The following is a 27,510-nucleotide window of genomic DNA, read 5'->3' as shown; positions in this document are numbered from 1 at the left end:
AGGGCTAAACTTAAACAATCCGTGGAAGAGCAGAAGGAGGGGTGATAAAATATTAACGGGTAAGATTAGCAAGAATCCACAGTCTTTTTTTTTGGTTTATTAAGGGGAAGAGGATAACGCGGGAAAGAATGGGAGTATTAGGGACTAAGGGGAGAGCCTGTTCACAGAGTCAGAGAATATGCTAAACATACCCTACAAATCGGTCTTCAGTTTGGAGAAGCAGTTCCTGGATTCAGGAAAAGTGACCGTTTGACCCTTGAGCAAATTGATACAGGAGCTGCGGAAGAATTTGAATTTTATGCAAGATGGAGTGGGTAACTCACCAGATTAAAGACCACCAAGTCTCACATCAGTGAGAGGGAAACAATTGTAGAAAATTCGGAGGACTGTTGAGGCTGGATCATTAAATATCTTCAAGGCTGAGACAGACAGATTTTTATACAAATGTTATGGGGAAATCACAGGAAAGTGGAATGGGGGATTAACAAAATAAATATAACCTAATCGAAGTAAAAGCAGACTCAGTGAGTGGACAGACATATTGTTGCCCCTACGTCTAATGGTGTTCTTTTCCAATAACCTTGTATTCACAAGAACATCAACATCTCTAACTATGGAGTGAGACGCAGTTTGGAATGCAATCTAGGGATTCAAGAAATTCATAAACGCAATACAAATAGACAGAAATTACGAGAGGACTGCAATAACACGGATTGCCTGTTAGGGTGAGGATTTGCATCGACACAATCGCCACTACCTGAAGAAAGTACTCAGCAAGAACCTCCAAGGCCAAGAGCAGACCTGCACTGGGGAGCAGATAGTCTGGGGCCAGGTGTCAAGGAGTGCTGAAAGCCTAAACACTACATCATTGTCATGTCTCCTTCCTTCCCTGACCAAAATTAAATTTGGAGGGGTAGAGAGACATGCCATTGGTAGCAGAGTAAGCAGGAAGGCTTTGACATGAGAGGCTTCGGATAGCTCAGCTCAGCAAAATGTACAGGTAAACTCAAATAAAGTCCTTTCAACTTTATTGTTACAGCAGTCAAGATGGCATTTAGGGCAGTTGCATGCTCCATCTTGTGAGATGTGGTAGGTCAGGGAGAATTCAACCGTCCCTGATGGCAACACGTGTGGGCACTGCACCCAGCTTCAGCTCCTGGGAGACCGTGTTAGGGAGTGACGCTGGGCGGCAAGGTGGATCATGGGTTAGCACAGCTATCTCAGAGCACCAGTGACCAGGGTTCAAATCCTGCCTCTGGCAACTGTCTGTGTTGAGTTTGCACATTCTCCCGTGTCTGCATTGGTTTCGTCTGGGTGCTGCGGTTTCCTCCCACAGTCCAAAGATGTGCAGGTTAGGTGAATTGGTCATGCTTAATTACCTGTTATGTTGCGTGTAGGAGAGTGGGTCTGGGTGGGCTGCTCTTCGGTGGGTCGGTGCGAACTTGTTAGACCGAAGGGCCTGTTTGCACACTGTAGGTAATCTAACCTAGGATGCACTGAAGATCATCCGAGATACTGACAAATTCATAGACATGCCCCTAGTTAATTTTCTTTAATGACTGTAATATTCCTGTCCAACGTTCATCGTCCTGAGTTCATTAGCCTTACCTGTCAGTCCTGTTGTATTTAAATGAACACAATTTAATCCAACAGGCATTCCTTGCTTCCTGTCATATTCCAGGCAGAGAGTAGATGGGCGACCACCATGAATGGCAAAGGGAGTAGGCAGGGATTGCAGGAATCCCCTGTGGCTACTACCCTCGAAAACAAGTAGACCATTTTGGATTGTTGGGGGCGATGTCCGTTCAGGGGAAAGCAACAGTTGCCAGGTTGGTGGTACGACCACTGGCTCTTGGGTACAGCAGGAAAGGGTAATGATAAACAGGGCGTTAAATTTAAGAGCGTCGATTGTTAATGAGACAGATCAGAGATTCTGTGGTCGCAAATGGGAATCCAAGATAGTGCGTTACCTCCGAGGTGCTAGGGTCCAGGATGTCTCCAAGTGGCTGCAGAACATTTTCAAGGGGGAGGGGGAGCAGAAGAAATCATTATGCACGTTGGCACAAATGATATCCGTAGGAATAGGGATGAGGTCCGGCAGCGTAATTACAGAGAGCTAGGAGAATCATTCTTTAAAAATACCTTGACAGTGATAATCTCCTGAGAGGGAGATTAACGTCAGACACTTGCACTGAAGGGGATTCCAATATTTTGGCTGCCAGTTTTGCTAGAGTTACAAGGGAGGGTTTAAACTAGATTGGCAAGTGGTCATATCCTCATGAGCAGGGAGGCAAGTGGAAGAAGATACAGTAATCAGAAATAGTAAGGTTAGGCTGGAAAGCTACAGAGAGAAAGTAATGCATTTTGGATTAAAATGCACCTGTTTCAATGCACGAGGGCTGACAGGTAAGGCCGATGAACTCAGGGTGTGGATATGTAGATGGGACTGGGATATAATAGCCATTACAGAAATATGGCTAAGTGATGGAAAGGACTGACAGCTTAATGTGCTTGGGAACAGGTGCTTTAGGTGAGACAAACATGGTGGAAGGAGGGGAGGGGGAATTGCATTTCTGATTAAGGGGAGTACCATAGCAGTAATCAGAGATAAAATAACTAATGGATCACCCAGTGAGGCTTTGTAGGTGGAGTTAAGAAATAGGAATGGAATGGTGAGGTGTTGGGGTTGTAATATAGGCCCCCAAAGAGTCAAAAGTAATGAGAGTAGCAAATATGCAGGGAGAGAGGGGAAACCTGCAGGAGCAATAGGGTTATCATACTAGGGATTTTGATTTTTCTAATACAGACTAGAACAGCCAGAGCATTAAGGGATTTGATGAGATAGAATCAGTTAAATGCATCAGGAAAGTTTCCTCAAGCGGTATATAGAGTGTCCTACTCGGGAAGGGGCAAAACTCGAACTTTTCTTAGGAACTTGGGCCGGACAGGTGACTGAATTAATAGTGGAGGAACACTTTGGGACCAGTCATCATAGTTCTATTAGTTTTCATATAGTTATGGAGAGGGACAAAACTGGTCAACAGGTTCATGGTCGAACTTCGGGCGTGGCTCAGGTACAGGCAACTGGGATCAAGAGAATCCCTGGAGATATATAAGAGATACAGGAGTTCACTGAAGAAAGAAATCAGTCGGGTGAAAATGGGGCAAGAAAGAGCCTTGGCTGAGAAGATTAGGATGAATCCAAAAAGGTACTTAAATATATTAAAAGGAAAAGCAATAACTGGAGAGAAAATAGGACCCATCGAAGACCAATGTGGACAAGTATGTGTGGAACTATAAGAGATGGGTGAAATCCTCAACGAATATTTCTACTCTATGCTTACCGTGGAGAAAGACATGATGACTTCAGAACTTGAGGAAGTTAGTCGTGATATCTTAGGGACAATCCATGTCATAGTAGAGGAGATTTTGGACATACGAGAATGTATAAAAGTGGATAAATCTCATAGTCCTTACCCGATATATCCAAGAACACCTCAAGTGGCTCCAGAAGAATTTTCGGCGACCCTGGACTATAATGTTGATCATCACTGACCACAGTGGACGCCCCGGAAGACTGGAGGTAAGCAAATGCCATGCCCTTATTCAAGGAGAACTTCACAAAAAAAGCCTTGGAACTACAGATCAGTAGGTTTAACATCCGTGGTAGGTAAGTTACTTGAGAAGGTTCTGAGGGATAAGATGTACATGCATTTAGAAAGACAGGCTTTGATTAGGAATAGTAAGTGTGGCTTTGTGCGAGGAAGTTTGTGCTTGACGATTTTCTTAATGTAATTGGATGAAGTGACCAGGAAGATTGACTTGGGTGGGGCAGTAGTCGTCGAAGCATGTGATGTTGGAAAAGCACAGCAGGTCAGGCAGCATTCGAGGGGCAAGAGAATCTATGTTTCGGACATAAGCCCTTTATCAGGAAAGTCCAATACGTCGATTCTCCTGTTCCTCTGATGCTGCCTGACCCACCGTGTTTTTCCACTGCCACATTTTTCGACACTAATCTCCAGCATCTGCAGAGCTCACTTTCTTCAAGATTTAGTCAATGTGGATTTCAATTACACCAGAACAGAATGAGACATTTCAACCCCTGGAGCCTGATGTATAGTTACAGGAGGAGGCCAATAAACCCCCCAGGCCTATAAAACTGTAACCAGATAATGCAGCACCAGTATCCAGTTACACAGCAACAGGATCAGTCTGTTCAGTTACTTGAAATCAGTAACACAGGAAATGGAAGAGGCCGCAAAGTGACTGGACTATGTGGTATACTGGAATAAAACCAGGCTACATAGACCCTCAGACATGTCCTTCCATTCAGTAAGTCAGGGCCGATCTTCACTCGGCCGCAATTTCTCTTTTATGCCCAATTCTTTGTAGCCCTCGACTCTCTGACGGGTCAAAATCCATTGACACCCACTCGCACCCCCCAATATCTCAGTGATTTGGCCTCCCAACTGTCTGGTCCCAACCGTCACTACCCTCTGAGAGAAGGAAACACTCCCAACATTCATATACCTTGGCCTGTTGGCATGGATAGAAGATATGAACACAGCGTAAAGTGACTGGCCCTGATATCATGGCAGTATTTGATTGAGCGAGATGTCAAGGAAACTGAACAAAATTAAACTTGTTGGGAATCATTTGTATACTCCCCACTGGTTGAATCATTCAGAACACAATGGAGCTGGTGGGCATCAGTCCTCCCAGTCACTGGATATCCCTGTGGGTCATCCTCAGCGTAGCTTCTTCGGCATAAACATCTTCAGCTGCGTCATCACTGTCTTTCCCTCTGTCATACGCTCAGAGGTGGGGATGTTCTGTGAAGATTATACAATGTTCAGAACAACGAGTCACCTCCTAAGGTACTCAGGTATCAAATCTGGACAACATTCAAGCTTGTGCTGCTAATGTAAAGGTAACATTCATCAAAAGCACTGCTGGGCACTAAACATTTCTAAAAAAGAAAAAGGAACTCCTTCAGCAACTCTAGCTGGTTTCACAGTAATATAAGAAAGCCTTCCACCCACCTGATCTGTTGGATAACAAGAGGCGCAATGCGTTCACTCACTCCTGCCTATTACACAAGTAGACAATTTTAAAAAAAACAGTAGATGTTGGAATCCAAAATCCACACGAAGGAAGCTGGAAGAACAAAATAAGCAAGGCAGCATCAACACGTTGAGAAGTGAACGCCTTTGATATAACCATTCGTCAGGACTGTGGATGGGAGTAAGGGAGTCTTTAGATAAAGTGGTGGGTTAGGGAGGAGGAGGCAGAGTGGCGAGGTGGGGGAAGTGAACTCAGATCAAGGGTATCAGCCGGATGGTGATGGGATGGCTGAGTCCAGTTGGTTGGTAGCTGTACAAAAGCTTACTCAGAGGAATGGAAGGGAGGGGAGGGTCTGGGAAGGGAGTCGGGCGATGGGAAGGGAGGTTATTTGCAAATGGAGAATTCAAAGTTGAGTCCCCAGGGTGTCGGCTACTCAGGTTACAGATGAGATCTTGTTCCTCCAAATCATAGTTTGGTTCGTTGTGGCAATGGAGGACGCCAAGGATGGCCATGTTGGAAAGGGACTTAGAAAGAGAATTGAAATAGGAGTAATTTAGCTAGGATGACTGCTACATTTTAAAACAGACAAAAACTTTATTCATAAAATTACACAATGAAACGCAAAGAACAGAATAAAGAATCACGACAGAATTCAATCTATTCAACTAGACTTAATTATGCTGTTCTGAGCATACACAGCTGTCCCAATAATCAAACTCCCAATAAGAACCAGTACAAACGGAACATATACTTCCAGGCTGAAATTGAAGGTCAGAAAAGAGAGAGTTTCCACACAGCTCCCATATGAACTTGCCAGTTCAAAACTCAACTGAAAACTGGTCAGCTCAATTCAGCTCAGTTAGTTCAGCTAAAATAGCTCACCACTCTCCGATCATTATACTGGTCACTTATAAAGCGTGACCACTTTGGGCTGAAGTCTCATCTGTTTCCATATCAACAAAAGGCCTCTAAAAATCCTTTTCATCTCTGTACCAAACCAGACTGATAGGAGCTTGGCCCCGTTTTATTGTCTCTGCGAAAAAAAACAGGGACAGAGCCTCCTTGAGCCAAGGAACAGCTTTTTGACAAATAAGGGACTTGCTTTGTGACATGTCTCCCCCCACTAAAAAAAAACCATCAATGCTAAAAGATGGCTGCATTTTTCACCATTCAAACCCAGCTAGTAGTCTCAAAACAGACAGATACACTATACTAACTGTAAGCATTCAAACATGCACAAATCCATGCAAATTCAGGTCATGCTACTCCCACCACCGAACACCTCCGTATTTCATTCGAGTCTCAATAACTCATCAGCTTTCACGCTTTCGCAACCTTCCACATGCACAATTGTCAGATTGAATGGCCGCAACAAGAAGCTCCATCTGAACAATCTGGCATTTTTGTCCTTAGTTTTTCCCACAAATGTGTTGTGATCAGTGTATACGATTGTCTCAGATGCATTGCTGGTAATATGAACACAGTTATGGTGTAATGCCAACACTAACTTTAAAGTCTTTTTCTCCACCGTTGAACATTTCTGCTGTTGAACGTTTGACTTCCCAGAAAAATACCCGATCGGTTTTTCTATTACCCCATTATCCTCCTGCAGGTACACCGGACCAATACCCACATCACTAGCAACGATGGCCAACTTGGAAGACTTCGTGTAATCTAGTGTAGCTCATTCTGGGAGCAGTGTTAACACAGTGTTTAGGCTGTAAAATGCCTTTTGACATTCTTCTGTCCACTGAGAGTTCTTGGCCTTGACAATTTGGTGAGTGGACCCGCCGCACTGCTAAAAATTTGGCACAAACTTTCGGTAAAATCCAGTCAATTCCATGAACCGTAGCACTGCATATTTCTTTTTGTCCACGGTGTGAAAAATTCTGTAACTACTTTCGTTTTCGTATCTCATGGGGCCATTTGTCCATGTCCAATAACGTGACCCAGGGACGTGACTTGGGCTTTCTCAAATTCACTTTTAGCTAAGTTTACCACCAAGCATACCTACTGAAGTTGATCGCACAAGTCCGATAAATGCTGTAAATGTTCCTTCCATGAGTGACTAAAAACCACCTGGTCATCAACGTAGACCACACAGTTGGGTAATCAGGCAATGACCTCATTATCAGTCTCTGAAATGTGGCTGGATCGTTTTTCATACCAAATGCCACAAATTGAACTGATATAGTCCCTTTGGCGTTATCAAAGCTGAAATTGCCTTTGCTTTTTCTGACAGAGGTCCGTAGCAGTATCCTCTGAGCAAATCGAACTTAGAAATGTAAGTAGCTTCTCCCATTTGTTCGACACAGTTCTCCAAACATAGAATTGGATGTGCATCAGTCTTTGTAACGGCATTGACTTTGTGATAGACCACACATGGCCATTGGGTACCATCTGGCTTTGGTACCATGACTGTATGTGAAGTCCAGTCACTGTAGCTCACTTCAATTATGACATATTGGAGTGTGCGCTCTATCTCCTTCTGAACCTGTGCCAATTTTGGAGAGTCATGCCCATAAGGGTGTTGCTTGATCAGAACAGCATCTCCTGTGTCTACATCATGCACAATTGTGTTCGTACTTCCCAGTTTATTGCCGCATATCTCTCCACAAGATAGTAAAAACTCTTTCAGGTCACTTTTCTTGTGTAAGCTAACTCAATAATTTATCCCAATTTTTGACAACTTCCTCATTCTCCAATTTGATTTGAGGAATGTCCAATTCAGAATCCTCTGAACTTGGTTCTTCCTTCTGTGCTGTAATCATTAACACCTTCTCCTCTTGCTTTCCTTCCCTGTCAAAATACCTTTTGAGAATATTCACATGACACACTCCATGAGATCTCATCCTGTTTGGAGTCCGTATCAAATAGTTCACCTCATTCAATTTCTTCCCAATTTGATAAGGTACGCCAAAACTTGCTTTTAAAGGTTCAACTGTTACTGGATGTAATACCAATACTTTATTCCCAATTGCAAAATTGCCAATTTATGATTTCTGCTCCACTTCCTGTTTCATTGTATGCTGCAATACTTTTAAATGCTATCTACCCAATTCTCCAGCTCTATTTAATCGTTCCCTAAAATTTGACACATCATCCAAATGGATGGACTCTGAATTCTGACTTATTAATTTCTCCTTAACCAATGTTAATGGTTCTTTTACTTTATGCCCACAAATGAATTTAAAGAGACTGAATTTAGTCGATTCATTCTGTGCATCTGTGATCACAAATAGTTCAAAAGGAATTTCCTTATCGCAATCTTCTGGATAATCATGACCATAAAACCTCAACATGGTCTTCAGTGTTTGATGCCATCTCTCTCATGCTCCCTGTGATTCCAAATAGTACGCAGTAAATTTGAATTGCTTTATTCCCAAGTTATCCCTCATCTCCTTGAATAGTTCAGATGTGAGGTTTGATCTGTCTGGATCTCTATTGGTAGTCCGTACCTAGTTAAAAATAAGCATTTTTCTACAACTCTTTTGGTTGTGATGCTGCATAATGGGTCTGCCCCTGGAAATCTAGTCGACACATTCATTATTGTTAATAAATACTTATTTCCACTTTTTGTTTGAGGTAGGGGCCTACACAATCTATCAAGATTCTTGCGAAAGTTTCATCAAATGTTGGAATAGGTATTAAAGTTGCAGGTTTATTACTGTCGTGTGACATGTTTGAGACATCTGGCAAAATTCAACTACATCTCTGTGCAGACCAGGCCAGTGAAAGTATCTTTGTATTCCAGCCTGAAATGTCCTAACCCCGAAATTTTCTCGAAGTGGTAGCTCATGTGCCACTCGCAGCGCCTCCTTTCTATACCCAACAGGAATAACAATTTGAAGAATTTCTGTTCACGCCTGATCTGCTTCAATGTGCGCTGATCTCCATATCCACATTAAGACATCATTTGTTAAGTAATAAAACACAGGAATGCATTCATTCTCTTTCTTGCTAAATGTTTTTGGATATAACTTTTGTAATTCCTCATCTTTCTGTTGTAATTCAATCACCTTAGCAGAGCTAAAATACGTTCATGTTTTCATACTTGCTCCTTCTGTTCCACTTATCTGGTCAAAAAGAAACGTACGGAAAACTCTGTGTCAGCTTCCTTCTCTGTGCCTTTATCCTGCTTCAACAATTGCATTTGTGATCTTCTGATGACGTAATCAGGGAAAATTCCTGGATAAACATTCTCCAGGTCTTCAGTTGCCTGCATCTCCACTGGATTTTCAACTAGAGTAGGCAGCACACCTACTAGTGAATCAGCTATATTATTTGCAAGGACAATTGTTATTCCTGGAGCTGAGAGTCAGGGGTCCAGTACACCTACCACACATTCTCCGTTCTTCTCTGGACTCCATCGCCTCGCATTACATAACTGAGCACTTTTTGCCTCACTATGAATTCCTGTTCCCAGCACATTTTCTGGCAATAGTCTCTGAAGAGTTCATAAAGACTCACCCCTCAGCATTACAGACTGAAAATATCCTGTGTCAATTAATATTGGAACCTCCTTAGCAATTACTCCTGGCCTATGTGAATAAACTTTACCCTTCCATGTAGATTCTTTTACGCAGATTTAGCATGACCACTGATCATATTGTACACTCTGAGGCAGTTGCCTAACTCCCCCTATGCTTTTTGTTACTAATTCAACGAAACTTCCAGGCTTGTCTTGTTATCCTACAGCTGGTTTTCTCCCAGCTCACCAACACTGTGAATTTGTGTGGCCCATTTTATTACAATGAAAACACCATAGTATTTAAACTTCTTTGTCCCCCTGAAGGTTTTCTTTATTACCGTGGTAAATTATCCTTACATTCTACACTGTGATCTATCTTTCCCTTTGCACGTGAGGATATCTCTTTGCTCCAATTTCTGTCCCTCAGAGACCAGAACTGGTTCTGGAAAGCAAATCAAGTTTATGGATCAGTTCATAATCATCAGCCATTTCAGCAGCTAACCTTGATGTTTGCACTCTCTGCACTTCCACCTGAGTTTGCATTACTTCAGGTAGTGAATTTTTGAATTCCTCCAAATACTAACCTTTCTAGGGGCATTATAGCTTTGCCTGAATTTTAAAGCTGTTATCCAACTATTGAAGTTAGTCTGTTTGATCCTTAGAAACTCATTGGTTTGACCAGTATCCTCAATAGATTCCTGAAAGGTTGCCTATGTTGACTTTTTTTAAAAAAATCTCTTCAGACTCCCCAGATCCCTCCTCTGATAGGGATATGAATCCCTCACCAGTCCTACCTACAAGTTTCATTGGATCAACAAAACCCACATTGCCTCTGTCCACTGCATTTGTGTAGACAACTTTTCAAATAGGACGAAAAGGTCATCACATTCTTCTCATCAAGTTGAGGCAATGCTTGAACATAAGCAAACAAATTCCCACTAGGCTTCTGACTACCAGGGGTTGCTCATCCGCACTCTCTTCCTTACTAAGCCAATCCTCAGCCGTCATCTCCAGTGTTTAATACTGACTTGCCTTTTTAAGTGTCAGTTTTTGCTATTCAAAAGCTCTCTCTTTCTCTCTCCCCTGCTGCTTTCTCTTTTGCCATTCCTTCTTTTTACTCTCTGTTCTACTGCTCTCTCTTTTCCCCCGTCTTCTGTATTTTATTGAAAGTCAAATGTTTCATGTTAGCTGCCCTTTCCTTACGTCTCGACGTTAACTCAAGATGTTTCATTTGCAACAGAATTCTTCCCATCTCTTTAGATTCTGATGGTTTCTCCAGCAAGTTTAATTGACGAGCTACTGCTGTAATTACCTCTCCTTTCCTCACAGAAGCAGTCAGTTCCAATTCCAGCTTCCCTGCTAATTCTTGCAAATTGGTCTTATTCACTTTTCGTAAAACATCCAAAGTCACTGCATGCATAACCAGTAACCGCTTGGCGACTGAAATAGCCATTACTATTCTAAGCTTTGTCAACCCAATCATACTAATACCCGAACTAAAGACACTAGCATCTCCCACTCGCTGTTAAAAATCCAGAAATGAGACCCCAGTCTGTTATGGACGAGGCTAGACCACTCAAAACATTCTTAATCAAGCAGCCCAGAGCATAACTTTGCAGTTTGTTTTGGTAATTATCCAATGAAAATTACTCGGAGTAATTTAGCTAGGATGACTACTAGATTTTAAATCAGAGAAAAACGTTATTCACAAAATTACACAATGAAACACAATGAACAGAATAAAGAACCCCTACAGAATTTAACCCATCCAGCTAGACTTAATTATGCTATTCCAAATACACACAATAGTCCCAATAATCAAACTCACTTGAAATAACGTCAGTTTGGAATCCATGCTTCCAGGTTGAAGCTAAATGGCAGAAAAGGGAGAGAGTTTCCACACAGCTCCCAGTTGAACTTCCCAGTTCAAGATTCAACTGAAAACTGCTCAACTCAACTCAATTCATCTAGCTCAGCTAAAAGAGCTGACAACTCCCCGTTCATTATACAGGTCACTTCGACAGCATGACCACTTTGGCCTGTAGTTTCATCTGTTTACATATAAATAAAAGGACTCTGAAAATCTCTTTCATGTCTGGACCAAACCAGACTGATCATAGCCGTTTTATTTACCCTCTGAAAAACATCAAGGACAGAGTCTACTTGAGCCAATGAACAGCTTTTAGCAGAAAAGAAGGATTGGTTTGTGACAGAGAAGACAGGCTAGTGCTCTTTATGGAGTTCAGAAGCTGGTGGGAATGGCTAATACTATCAGAGTGTGGCTGATGACAGATTTGTGAACAACATGACGTTCAATGTAAGGTCACACACCAACTGTACATCCAGACGGTGAGAGTTCATTCAGAACCTGGAGCTCTCTCTCAACAACAGGGGGGCTCCATAGAGCTCTGTAAATTATCATAGAGTCATAGAATCCTATAGCACAGAGACAGGCCACTAGCACAAACTGGTTCATGCAGATCAAAATGTCCATCCATGCTAACCCCATTTCCCTGCGCTTGGTCCATATCCTTCTAAACCTTTTCTATCTATATATTTGTCCAAATGTGAAGACATATATCATGGAAAGCATGTTATATCTAATGCTATATGTGTTTTGTTTTGAAAATAATAAGTATTGATTGATAACACTCCAGTGTTAATGCAATCACGTTTTTATTCTTTTTGAACCGTTACAGATTAAACACTTATTTCCTACACACTCTCCTCATGGTACCATCACTGCAGGGAATTGTCTGGTGAAACTCCATTACACCGTCTCTCTGCAGTAAGGAGATCATTGATAATAAATGAAAGAAAATACTGTCTCAAGTACACTCCACAATTGCAGGACAGTGTCTTCAGTCTTATACTGTAATCACTTTGTAATGAACGACGCTACTCATTATTGTGCTGATTACTTGCTGAGTCATAGAGTCATAGAGATGCACAACATGGAAACAGATCCTTCGGACCGACCCATCCATGCCGTGCAGATATCCTAGTCCAATCTAATCCCACCTGCCAGTACCCGACTGCTCTGTAGGGATTCTGTTAGTGCCTCATGATCAAGGACATCCAGCTCCTTTTCACCAAGAGCACTTCCCATCATCTCGCCTTCTCATAAATACAAAATGAGAAGGATTGCATTTTTTGCCAATCATTTATTTGCCTTATGAAGCAAAGTCACACCAACAACAACATCACTGTTGCCATTGGCGTTGATTGGAGATACTGAGGAGGCGATTATTCAGCTGTATTATCTCTGAGTATGAATCCAGGGAATCAGGAAATGAACCAGACACCGGATCCGAATCCCACAACGGCAAATGTTGGAATTTGAATTCAATAAACTATCAGCAATTCAGAATCAAATGAAACAATGAAACAATTGTCCATTGTCCTAGCTGGCACCCTCATGCACTTCAGGAAAGGAAATCTCCCTTCTTCAGCTGGTCGGGCTTATATGTGACTCCAGATCCACAGCAATGTGTTTAACTCTCAGTTGCAGTTTGAAATAGCCAAGCCAGCCACTCAGTTATATCACTCACTTCAAAGCCTCAAAGAAATGAAACCACATGGACCTCAGCACTGACTACTTACAGCCCACTGACTGCAGTGCGTCAGGAAGGCAGCTCACCAACACCTTCTCAAGGGCAATGAAGAAAGGGAATTAAATACTGGCCCAGCATCCCATTAATAAATAAAAGAACATGATCCCACTCAGGGAAGAGAGAAAAACAGACATAAAATCTTTAAACAGGAACTTTGACATATACCTTACATCGTCATTATTATCAGTAATATGGGAACAGGAGAAATATAAGTAAGGTTTAATTTCATTTTTTATTTCCATCCCAGCTGATCATCAACAATCTCTTTGCTTCTTTCTCTCTATCTCTCTCTTTCTCCATCTATTCAACTCAGTCCTTCTCCCTTTCATAACAGATGTCGGTGTCACCAACATCGATCACGCTATTTCCTAACTGTGTTCAGTTCTGATGTGTGGTCATTAGAATCGAATTGCCAATTCTATTTTTCTCTCGACCCGAGGGGGCGGCCAAATCTGCTCAGTTTGTCAGGCACTTTCTAGTTCTTTATTGTTTCTGATATGTTGCATCATTCTTTGCTTTATTTAACCTTTAATTTTGTTATTACTTGGAATGTCTGCATCACTGACAGGGGCAGCATTTTTTGACCTAACCAAATGTCATTTACTGTGAGGTCATTCTTTAAGGCAGTACAGAACCAAACACATTGCTGTGGGACTCACATAAATCTTAAGCCAGACCAGATAATAACGCAAGTTCTATTGACCAAAGGACATCAGTGAAATAGATAAACTTATGGACAAAATGCTGGAAATGTTAAGGTTGTTATTTCCAATTCCTGTCTTTTGTATTTACTTTCTGACATCGTCTGTGGTAGGATGTGGAATAGCATCTTTCTGTGTAATAACCTGTGCATCTGAATTACATTTCTTCCGACATTACTGCGTTGAGAGACTGTTTCTGTCATGAAGTTATTTTAGAGACAAGAACAAAGTTGTGATCGAAATATTTGCACCTGAAAGAATACTTAAAGGAGAGGTGTAACCATAATGTCTGAATTTTTCCAAAGCATAGACAATGGTTTATGAAGCGTCAACGTTGAAGCCAAGATGGTGACTGGGCATAGAATCGAGCTGGTAGTGGATAGGTTTTGTGATGGACAGAATACCGAGATACAAATGAATTTTATTTATTTAAATTCGGTATTGTGAGCAGTCTCGTTCCCAGATGTTTGTGAGGGCGGGGGTGTGGGCGGTTCTGAAATTTGTGAGTAATCAATGGAATTTGCATTTGAAACTGAAGACAGTAGTTTCCGTCTTCGTCAAATATAGATAACAGAAATAGCAAAGAAGTACGCCATGGTTGAAGAGATTAATAAATGGATAGAGATGAAGAAACTCACCAGGAACACCAACAATAGCGAGGATAGGATAGTAACCCGCCTGGATAATCATCAGTGCACCCCATATCCGATGTGGTAATGTTGACCATGACGAGGAAAAAAAGAAAAAACCCAAGGATAAACTCCTGTTCATTATTGCAGCATTCCAGTGTAATGTTCTCAGATTCTGATCCATGAATGGATCGTTCCAGACTATTCTCAGATGTTTAAATCTCCTTTTTCTGTCTCTGCAGCTGCTGATCCCTTTGAGCATTGGAGTTGGTACATCTGCTGCTACAATGGCATAAACCATTGCAAGAGGCCCCTTACTAATAGGAGATGGAAAACATCCAGTGACACAACTCGGATCCATGGAGACTGGCATCAATCACAGTCACTGAACAAACAGCTCCATTTAACCCCTTTCAGTATGGTTCTTTCAGTTCACAAAAACTACAGGACTGGATTGAATGTTGGCACTGCTGGCTAATGACCACATCTCCCATCACTCATTGCTCTCGTGAAGTTAGTAGTGAGGGAGAATGATGCATGTTTTCGTGTCACAGGGTAGGTGATTTTGCTGCATTGTCCGTTTGCAATACTGTAACTGGCTGAACCTCCCACCACCACCACCCTCAAAAACCATAATCTCCATGCTGTTACCATGCAGATCTCTCCTCGACTGGAACAGGCACCAACCAATATACTTACAGTGGATATATTTGCATTCCAATACATAGGAAATGTGAATTTGCCTGGGTATTCCTTTAATTGATCTAATAAGGCAATTTTGTAACTTCAACTCTCAATGTGCTTTAGCATTTTTTAAATATAAACTCACAAACACCTTAACACTCTTTATTAAGCACAAGTTTCTTCATTTCTCCTCATGGTAACATCATGCCAGGGTTTAGTCTGGTGAAACCCCTTTGGACTGAATCGCTGATCAGATCATTGTTTATCAAGCGGATTCAGCCTATACACAATACACCTCACAGTCTCTCAACAAAACACTATCATTGGGAAAGATACATTTACTCTGAAACTTTAATCATTTGGCATGGAGAGCCACATATCATTTATTTCCTGCTACGTAAAAATTCTGTTTATGACTTATGACCAAGCACACCCAGGTCTGTTTCAACAACAACACTTCCCAACCTCTCACTATTTAATGAACATAAATGTGATTGATGATATTTGTGTTCATATCTGAAATATTTTATGCCTTGCAAAGAGCTATTGCCCAACCACTGATCCTTCTGATATCCCAAAGCCTTCACTCCAGATAATTATCCTACTCTCTTCATTCTCTCGATTATCCAACTTTTACTACATTCGGTGTATTCCACCCCTACCTGCCCCTACCTATCACTCACCCCAGAAAATTTAAATACTTCATTCCCACTGGTTCTCAATTGTCGATATCACAACGGTCAACCTGCACAAAATCCAGCAGGTTTATCAAAGATCAAGATAATTTCCCCTTCCTGATTCTAGATTGACTCTACTGAATCATGTCATTATTTTCCAAGTTTCTAGCTGTCACATTCCTCACAAAAGGTTCCAATGTTTTTCTCACAGCTTACACTGCTTATAGTCCAACAGGTTTAATTGGAAGTACACTAGCTTTCGGAGCGACGCTCCTTCATCAGGAGATTGTGGAGGGCTCGATCGTAACACAGAATTTATAGCAAATATTCACAGTGTGATGTAACTGAAGTCATATATTGAAAAACTGATTAAGCCGTTCATCTGTTAGAATACAGTGATAATTTCACTTCTTTCATGCGTAAATCACAGAACTATTTTTTTAAAGTTGCATTCTCGGGATGGCTGTGAACAATGGTGATAGCTAGACAATATGTTGAAGGTGTTGCAGGGTTACATTGTACATTGCTCAAATACTGCATGCATTCATGTAGAACTCTGAGCTCAAAAACTGCACGAATTTATGTAAAACTCTGTTATCTCACTTTTTAGATGAGAATCAAAAGGCATAGAGGGAGAACACAGGAGGCCAACACCTTCAACATATTGTCTAGCTATCACCATTATTAACAGCTAACCCAAGAATACAACTTTAAAAAAGTATTGTGATTTGCACATGAACGACGTGAAACTATCACTGTATTCTAACAGATGAAAGGCTAAACAGATAATCAATTTTTTAATGTATAATTTCAGTTACATCACACTGTAAATTTTTGCGATAAATTTTGTGTTACGATTGAGACCTCCACTATCACCTGATGAAGAGTGTCGCTCCGAAAGCTAGCGTGCTTCCAATTAAACCTTTTGGACTATAACGTGGTGTTGTGTGATTTTTAACTCAGTGTACAATAGCTGCTTTCCAGTCTGGAGGATCCTTTCCAGAATCTAACCAGCTTTGAAGAACAATCAGTAAATTCTTTCACTCGCTCTCCTGCCACCTCCTCAATACTCAGGGATGTAGCTCATCAGATGCAGCATAATTCCAACCTTAAATCCAATGAGATTTTGAAAGACATACCTTTTGTTCATTCTAATTACCCACTGTTCCTCATTTTCACCAGTCACTCTGTAGCCTTGTATTTCTGGAAGTTTATTTCTGTATCATCCTCAGTGAGATGGACACAATCTAATGTTTTCAGCGGAGAGATGGTTTCTGTCAGCCAGTGAATATATCGGAGGACTGCATCCGGTGATGATGGATATGTTAATCACGCCTGCCTGGAAAGTTCCAGAGTTAATCCAGTTGAATTCATGGTTAGCATCTGCACAGTCCTGTCACTGGTGTGAGGCTACACAGTATACTGAAGGAGGGGACACAGCTCAGTGACCACCTCAATTTTGAAACAAACTGGTTTCATACCTGACTCCTGGTCCAACTGAGACAAATGTCCCGGGAAATCTCAGGAAAGGTATTGCACTGTCCTGCACCACCCGATTGATAGAGATTCCCTTCTGTGGAGCCCCATCTCCATTTGTTTACCATGGACCCAGACACTTTGTAAATGCAGTGTATAGAGTGGGGTCACCAGACCCAGCAGCTGACAATACAAACCCAAGATAAGCATCCAAAGAAACTCCACTGATTTTCGAATGAAAGGAATGGGTCAATTCCCCACATGGAACGTGCATGCGCTCAGTGTTGAAAAGTATTTCGACTCCTGAGTTTCTCTTCCTGGCTGAGAAAGCCGTTGCAGCTCTGCACACTCCCACAGTAACAGTTTCTCTCTTCAAAAAGTAGTTGACAATGTAACATTACCTTCCTCTATATCTCAGCAACTATAAGGACATCACCAATATTGCTAATGGATTTGATCATCACACTCAGAGAAGAGCGATACAGGGAACCTAACTCACTTTAAACTGGGACAAATCTAAATGGATGCAATATTCAGGAATATGGGATAATGGGGAAATGTGAGAATAACTTGCCATTTTGTTTTCCTTTCAGTACATCATCAAATATCCCTTTGCTCACTTGTCATTTCTTTTCCTCTCCAACCCAACCATCCATGATACCAGGATAAATAATAATATTTCCCAGTTTGCTTTCAGTTGTGAAGCAGGGTCACTGGACTCAAACCGTTATCTGTATTTTTCCTGATAGAGGCTGCCATACCTGCGAGATTCTCCAATACTTTCAGACGCTGGAGAATTTTATTTTCGATCTCTAGCAGCCACCATTCCTTAGTTTATTTCACCTTTAATGCTGTTGTTTCACGGGATGCCAGCATCACGGGCAAGGGCAGCATTGTTGTCAATCACTAATTGTCCTTGACTACGTAGCCATTTGTCAAGGCAAAATGGAGTCAGCAATTTTGTTGTGAGTCTGAAGTCACACTGAGGTCAGACTGGGTAATACTATTAAGTTTTTTGAGCAAAAACTATCAGTGAAATAATAAAAATAACTCTTAACAGTTTCTTGTTTCCATGAGTGCAATTAGGTTTCATTCCAATTTTTGTCATTCGAATTTAAGCTCTGTCATCGGCTGTGTTAGGATTTTAAATACCGCCTTGGAGTCACAGCCCGTGCCTCTGAATTACCCGTCTAGTTACATGATCACTCTGATACAGAGTCCTTATTGCCTAGTCCGTATTCCTTAGTTCCTGGCAGAGACAGATGGCGGGGAAATCAGTTTAACTACCAACAATCAAAAGGTTTTTGGGGAAAAAAGCGAAAGGGAGATTGTGAGACAATTTCATGTAAGATCACAGGTTTCAGAATGGTGAAATGAAGGCATTTTGACAGCATCCTGCAACATGAGCCAGTATTCCCATCAATGATAGGTGAAGGGGATAGTGACATCAGTAAAGATGATGGAGAGTTTTAGATGAACAGTTTTTCTGCAATTTTGTAACTGGGTGTGGGGTCAGCAGCGTTTTCGACTCATTGGGCTGAATCTAACAATAGTTTGTCTCAGTGACATTTCTATTGAGTATGACAGAGGGATTGTCTATACGAGACTGAACTAGTTTCTTGATGCTATCTTATCGAACTCACCTCATTAACTACCCACTCAATCTCATAGTGTTCCTCGCATTCAATGCCACCCCGATTGTCCAATTCAAAATGGCTGGAGGGACTCACCATCGCACTGATGCCCCTGGCTTTTCTACGATCACTGACACTGGTGCCATCTTTCAAAGACCAATGGGCACACTGTTGTACTTCCTCAGTTTGGAGCCATCCTGCACAGTTGACCCCGAGCATGGTAGATAAGGGGAACTATCACCACGATGTTTCAACAGGGGCAGAGAGGTCCTAGTGGATGGACTAGTACAGGGGGGTCCATTCTCTTCCCAGAGGAGGCCTTACCTCCAGCCCCACAGAGCATGGTCTGAGCTCACCAGCCAGCTCAGTGCAGTATCTGGTCTCTCTCTCTCTCTCTCTCTCTCTCTCTGTCTCTCTCTCTCTCACTCGCTCTCTCTCTCTCCCCCCCCCCCTCTCTCTCACACACACACACACGCACACACACACACACACACACTCACACACTCACACACACTTTGAGTATGGAAAATTCCATATAGTGTTTTTCACGGACAGGAACTTGCAGTCATTCAATCCCCTGGATTCCTGCAAAAATATGCACTTATTTTATATCCAATCACAATTAGTAATTCTGGATATTTCACTTTGACTCACTTTATTGTATTCAGACAAACAATGATTCTAAACACTTGCCCCGTTATGAAATAGAATTTTGAGCAGTGAACTTTTTATCCTCAGCTGTTATGTTGACCAGTATCTGAATTGTACCATTTTCCTTGTTATGAAAGGTTCTCTTGCCCCTTGCCTGTGCCTGTTTCTGTCTGTAACAGTTACACTGTCTCCCACTCAGTTGGCTGGACGGCTGGTTTGTGATGCAGAGGCAGGCCAGCAGCGCAGGTTCGACTCCCCCCGCCTCCCGACTGACAGAGGTTACCATGAAGGGGACCCTCTCTCAACAAACGGCAATCTAGCATGGCCAATCCACTCTAAGCTGCAAACTTTTGTACTCTGGGAAGAAACTGGAGCATTGGGAGGGAACCCACACAGATACATGGAGAATATTCAAACTCATCTGAGTTTGGAATTGAACCCAGCTCCTTGGTGATGAGCAGCCGCAGTGCTAACCATCATATCCATCATACTCCTCAGTTAGTTCTGTTAATTACTTGTAGTGGACTGAAGAAATCCAACTGGCTTGTTCTGATAACTGAACCTGACCCAGTCTTAGACCTTTATCATTGGCAATATCGCCAACCTGGTTACATTTAAAATTTGTTGTGAGCAGTGGAGGAGTGGGACTAGAAAGGGAAACAGTGACACCCTCCAACCTCAGTCAGAACCGGAGTGAGGAGAAATTCACAAAGTGGGATTTCATTCAAGTGGGAATTCTCTCACCCAGATGATTGGGAGGGCTGAATCTTCATATTATATCGATGCTAACTTTGTCTGATTTTCCATAGACAGGTGAATCAGGGATCATTGTGAAATCAGAGAAAAGTGAAACTGGGAACACAATGAGATGAACCATGACCTTATTGACTGGTGGGAAAGTGTCAAAGTGCCAAATGGCTCAGTCGTGTTTGTCAGCCCTATGTTCTGATGTTCCATTCAGCCCTTCAGTCCTGCTGTGCAGCAGCAGACTGAGGCCACTCCGATCGTCTGGCAAATGCATTGGAAAATCCAGGCTGGGTCAGGCAGTGACCCCCTCTCCCAATCCCTCTTTTCAGGCTTCTCCTCTCTGTAACTTCTGCTCCTGATGGAGGTCATGTCACTGGCCCAGATTCGCATTGAATACAGCCCACATGCCCTACACAAGGTCAACTCAGATAAATCCTCTGCTGTCTGTGAATGCAACATTTTACATAATGACTGCCACGAAAGTAATCAATTGTTTTCCAAAAACATAAATAAGAGCGTAAGAAATAGGAACCTGCGCTGTCATTCAATAAGAAAGTGGCTGATCTACTACACGGCTCAACTCCACTTTCCTGACTAACCCCTTGCATCCCTCAACTCGCTGAAATGTCACAAACCAATCCACCCGTCTGTAAATACAATCAGTGACCCAACCTCCACAACTCTCGGGGTTAGGAAATTTCAGCCATTCACTACCTTCTGAAAGAAGACATTTCTTTACATCTCAGTTTGAAATCGATATTCCTTATTCTGTACCTACATTCTCAACACCGACCTTGTCAAGCCCCCTCTGTATCTTGTCCGTTTCAGTAATGACACCCTCATTCATTTAAACCACAATGAATAATTGCCTCAGCATTTTTGATGTATTCAATAGTTCAATCCTTTCATCCCAGAAACCAGTCTATGAACCAACATTTCTGCATCAACACGCTGACGTTATGTTTCATACGCAGAAACACGGCACTCGGTTGTAATTCTTTTTTTTTGGAAGTTCTCTCCATTTAATAACCGCCTGCCTTTTGGTTGTCAGTGTCATCCTCAAACTTGAATGTATATTGCACTCAGCACCCGCCGTCAGGAACTGAGTGCAGCTTTTGCCATCAGACTGATATTTGTGGTACTTCAGTAGATACATTTTTCTGATAACGATTCGATGAATCCTGACTTTCCAATTTCTAAGTGTTTACCAAGTGTCATCCCATGCTAATGCATTATTCATCATTTTGTGATACCTTGTGGAAAATCTCTGGAAAGCCTCAAGTCGACCAGTCCCCCTTTATCAAAGCCACTTATTGCATTCTCATGGATTTCCAGAAAAACTTTGCATGATTTTACAGGCAAAATATAATTCGTCTTAAACAAGACCATGCTGGCTCTGCAGTCCCTTCCTTAATAAAAGACTCTCACAGATTCCCAGCAATAATGGCTAGTCTAAGTGGTTCCTGCTTTCAGTCTCGCTCAGTTTCTTGAAGACAGGCGCCACATTGGAGGGTCTCCAGTTTCACTGGATCACTCCTTTAATCCAGAGAGTTATGGAATATTTCCCACAGTGCAACCAGTCACTCTGTGACAACTTCTTATAAAACCAGCTATGAATTGTTGATGACCTGTTTACCCTTGGTCTTATCTGTTTGAGTATTGCCTTGTTCCTTCTGTTAGAGACAGCTCAAGATCTTCCTTCCGCTTACCATTTTGTTTATAACATTGAAATATTTACGGCACCTTCCCCTGTGAGGAACGATGTAAACTACTGGTGTAAATTATCTGTCTGTTCCCTGTATCCAGTTCCCCAGTCACACCCTCCAAATATCCTCAATATACTTTCCTGACTTTCTTTCTAACAAAGATCACACACACCTCTTGAATTTTTCTTACACACATGGAAAAGCTCGTGCTGCTTGTTTTTATATTTCTTGCCAATTTGCTTACATCACATCTTTTCTTCCCTTTTCTTCGCTTTCTATATTCATACAGTCATATTGCATACAAACACAATCTTTGATCGAACTTGTTCATGCCGGCCAGGTTTTCCAAATTATACTATGTCCATCTTCTTCCATTTGGCCCATATCCCTCTAAACAGTCCCCATTCACGTGTTTGTTAAAATGTCTTTTAAATGTTGGAGCTGCCAGTCTTCCTCTGGCAGCTCATTCCATCACCATGTCACTCTCTGTGTAAAAAACAAGTTTCCTCTTCCTCCCTTTTAAATCTTCCCTCTTCCACCATAAAGCTATGGCTTTATGATTTAATTTTCCTATCCTGTGGAAAAGACCTTGGCTTTTCACCCTGCCCAAGCTTCCCCTGATTTTCTAAATTTCTATAATGTCACCCCTCAACCTCCTACACTCCATCTGATACTAACTTCAAGAACAAGCACTTTAAGATCAGCCCTGCAAATTTGAAACAATATTAAAAGTGACAGGTAAACAACACTCAGCCCAAGCTTCATACTGTTATTTGTTTTCTTCTTTATATTACAATACTGAGCCAGCATGAAAATCTTACTAGTGCCAATAAGCCGTCAACCACCTGATTTCCTTTGTCTGATGGTGGTGATTTCTACAGTGAAAGTGTATCTCTGGTCAGATCTGTATATTACCACATATTCAACATTCTCCCTCTTGGCCTCCCTATGACCTTATGCGGTTGTGTCTTCTTTATGTTGCACTCAATACAGAGAACCCTTTTCCCCCAGTCACATCTTAATTTAAGCTCATTTTATACCATCTTCTCATTCACCACTGCTAAAAGCCTGTTTATCTTTTGCCCCACCCTCTTTTCCCTGTCACCAATCCCCCACCTCTGGCAAGGAACTAAAATACCCAGTGTCCAATTCTTTTCAGTTCTGAAGAACTGTCACACTGGACTTGAAACGCTAACTCTGTTTGTCTGTCTCTGCAGAGGCTACCAGACCTGCTGTGTTTCTCCAGAAATGAATAGGCACAGCGCAAATTTTCAATTAAACCAATAACTATGAATAATTGAAATAAAAATGCACAAATTGCTGTGGAATCTGGGAGCTTTGTCGAAGGGTCACTGGACCCAAAAGATGAACTCAGCTTTCACTGCACAAGATGCAGTGAAACCTGCTAAGTTCTTCAGCAATTTCTGCTTTTGAACATTTTCCAAAGACGTATGTCGAATCTGCTCAAAAGCCCTGTCCAGCACGGAGCGCTGTACATAGGGAAGTGAACAAAAACAAAGTGCACAGGTTCATTGGCTCCGAAACGACATAAGGCTGGCATCACTGACACGACAGAGGTCTTAATCATGGTCAGGGTGAAAAACAGAGGTAAAGAATATTCACTCCAAACACAGAAGACATGATAATGAGAAAGAAAATGATTCATATTAATAGTTCGGACATCAGAAACCAGGTTAGGTCACTGAGTACAGGTCTGATGGTTGAATGGGTCTCGGTGTGAACTGGGGGAAAGTCTGTTGAATTGATTTGCAGACATTGCAGCTCACACTGGGTTATCTTGTGGTGCTGTAGATCACAGCAGCAGCCGCAGCAGAATTGCGTTCAATCACAATCCATAACTTTCCCCAGGATAATCCATCACTCTACCATTATCATCAAGCCGTGTGATGGTTCAGTAATGAGTGTAGGTGAACATGCCAGAGTCAGAACCATGTGTATCTAAACCTGATGGCAACCCATTAAAGCTACTGCACTTTGACTGGTTACATTATAAACAGCAGAACTACCATCTGGTGGAGAGGTGGAAATGATCCCAAGACATCAGATAAGATCTGAACTCTGCAGTCAAGGCACATCCAGTCATCAATGTCGATGTATTAATAAACAACGTACTGGAGGAGAGGACTCCACAAATATCCCCACCCCCGTACATCACTGTAAAAGACAAAGATGTGGTATCTGCACCATCCTCAGACAAAAGTGTTGAGTCGATAATCCACCTCACCCTCCTCATGATGCCCACAGAATCACAGATGCCAGTCTTCAACCAATTCGATTCGCTGCATGTGACATGAAGAAACAGCTGAGCACAGTAGATATGATAACGACAATGGTACGTGACCCCATTCCTGCAATAGGACTGAAGACTTGTGCTGCACAACAAGTCGTGTCGCTGGGGAAGCTGTTTCAATCCAGTTTCAACTCTCACATCTACCTGGCCACGTGGGAAGTTCCTCAACTATATCCAGTCCCATAACAAGGGAATGACGACAGTCTGACCATTTACCACGACCTCAGTCCCATCGCGATAGCCGCATTGGTGGGAGTTCTTCTTGACCGAGCTGTTAAGCAGCACAGAAATAATGTGTTCAATGTGGTTTCCGGTAAGTCTCCATGTGGAGATGGTGCTGTTGTACAAATGTCACTGGATTACTGATCCAGACCAGAATAAATCTCTGGCAGCTGGTGGAAGTTAAAAACAATTAACAAAATATCGAGACATAAAATCTGGTGCCAGTAATATTGACCTTGAATCTAATGTCCATTGTAAACGTCTGTTCCTTCCCCAATGTACTTTCAGGAAGTGAATCTCCCGTGCTTCCTGGTCTGGCCTTCAAGTGTCTCCTGACAACAGACATGTGATAAACTCTACAATGGTCTCTGAAGCGGCCAAGCAAGATACTCAATTGTATCAAATTGCTCTGAGTTCTTAAAGGATAAAACCAGACAGAACACCGGCAATGAGCTTTGGAGAAGGGAACTGGAAACACAGTCCTTTCAACCAGATAGATGCTGCCTTCCTAATGTTTAAGAGCTTGTGACAAAAATGGCAGAGCTTTCCCGCACACTGCACAGAAACATCAGGATGGGAGCAGGGCATAAGACACTTTTAGCTTTCCCCATTCTAGTTCATGGAGACAAGTTCACTTTTATAACCCTAGTTAATACATTATTCTGAAACTGATCAATTCCTGTCTTATGCTGCTCTATGATTGACCCATACAATCACAGAAGCACTGGCTCTGTACTAACATAAATACAGCACAATCTACATTAGTCCCACTTTCCGATACGAGGCCCATGCCATGTATGTTATGGCACTTCAAGGTCACGACCATGTGTTTATTAATGGTTGTGAGGTTACCTGTGCCAACTGCCCTCTCAGGAAGTGCATTCCTGAGCCTTACAGCCTCTGGATGAAAACCAATCCTTAAATCCTGACTAAACATCAAACCCTTCACTTTAACATGGTACTCCCTTGTTCTTAGACCTTTGACTGAAAGGAACAGCTGCTGTCTATCCATCCTGTCCATCACCCTGGTAACCTTATCCTTCTGAAGCACGTTCATCTCAGCCTTCAATGCTTCAAAGTAAACTACCCGAGCTGATCTACTCCATCCAAGGGAACATCCTGGTGATTCTCCACTGCACCTTCTCCAGTGCAATCACATTCCTCCTGTAATGTGACTCCCAGACCTGCACATAATATTCCATTTGGCCTAACCGAAGTTCCACATAGCTCTTATAATCTATGCCTCCATGAATAAAGGCTATGCTTATGGTCACTATGCTTTTTCAACTTGTGCATTAACCCGTTTAATTACATTCAGGAATATGTGGAGAAGCACCCTCTGAGCTTCCTAGTGTGCTGCTATTCATTGAGTCCTCCCCTGTCTGGTTCCTTCTTCCAAAGTACATCACCGCATATTTATCAGGGTTACATTCCACCGGCCATTGATCCACCCATTTGATCATTCCATCTGTATATTCCTCCTCACTGCCAACCAACTAGCCAATCTTTGTGTCAAACGCAAACTGATTTATCACACTCACCCCAATCCCCTTCATATTTCCACGTGCTTCAGCATCACGTGATTATGCTCTTCGAAAGGTCGTGCCTCCAAATAAACTGTTGGACTATCATCTAGCGTTCTGTAATTTTTAAACTTTGCCCAAGCCAGTCCAGCATTGGCATCTCCAAATCACAAACAATATGGGACACAGCACTGATCCCTGTGGTACACGATTGGATACTGGTCTCCACTCAAACAACCAGACTTCTACCAGCAGACCTTCTGACTCCTACAACTAAGTTGATTTGGATGCAACTTGGCAGGTCACTAATGAGTCCTACCTGTTCCCTGGTTATTCTGTTCCACTTGACGTACCAATAGAATATCTGGGGATTCTCCTTAATCTTTCCTGCCAGCAGGGTTCCATGTCGCTGTGTTCGTCAGTCCCCTTCAAATGAAGAATTGCCTTCTAATTGCTGTTTGAAATGGTCTATCATTTACCTGCCATTATTTGCCTTATGTGTAGAGTAGACAGCCAGAGAAAAATCCTGTTTATTTCCAACTTGTTATGTGTTTAGTGACTTTTCTAAATTTCACTATGATCACCCCTCATTCTTTGAAACTCTAAAGAACACAGGCCGAGTTTCCACATCAGACAACCTCACCATCTGAGGGATTAATCTGGAGAATGTCCATTGCACACCCTCCGTGGTCAGTATATCCTTTCTCAGATTGGATCACTAACACTGAACTCAATCGTCTATGTACAGTTTCGTTAGCAAGCTGTGAAACTGCTTCAAGTGACCTTCCGACTATGTTCTGATTCTCTTAAATGAAGGCGAATCTGACTTTAACTTTTCATTTCTATATATTTCTCCAATTACCATTCACATTACTTTATTTATGAATTCACTGCATGAGTTCTGATAAAAAAAACCTTCTGAAAATCGAAATATGCCGTTTCTATGTTGTAATAAACAAGTTCAAATCATTCTGAAGTTTGCCAAGTATGAATTCTCTGTCAGACTCTCTCCAATGTTGCTGTTAATTTCTAAATATCCAATATCAGATCCTACATGATAGATTCCATCAGTTTCCCTACAGATGTCAAGTTAATTGGTCTGCAGTTCTCCACACTATCTCTTCTTCCCTTTGCAGATGCTTGAATACCTTCCATTCATCTCCAATTCAGAAAGCTTTACAAACTTCCAGCCTCTGCAGAATGTACAGGAAAATAAAAGTCATCGACAGCACAGTTAATGTGTCGATTGCTGATTAATTTCTAATATTTTGATACGAAGTACAACTGGCTCATCAGACTTAGCAATGCTCAATCCAGCTACAATATTACTATGCTAGCCTTCAACTACTATCTTATTACTGATAGGAATTGACTTTATGTCTTCAATTCCACAAGTTCCA

Source organism: Hemiscyllium ocellatum, chromosome 38, assembly GCF_020745735.1.
Source record: "Hemiscyllium ocellatum isolate sHemOce1 chromosome 38, sHemOce1.pat.X.cur, whole genome shotgun sequence".
Classification (NCBI taxonomy): domain Eukaryota; kingdom Metazoa; phylum Chordata; class Chondrichthyes; order Orectolobiformes; family Hemiscylliidae; genus Hemiscyllium; species Hemiscyllium ocellatum.
This window is presented reverse-complemented; position numbering follows the sequence as displayed.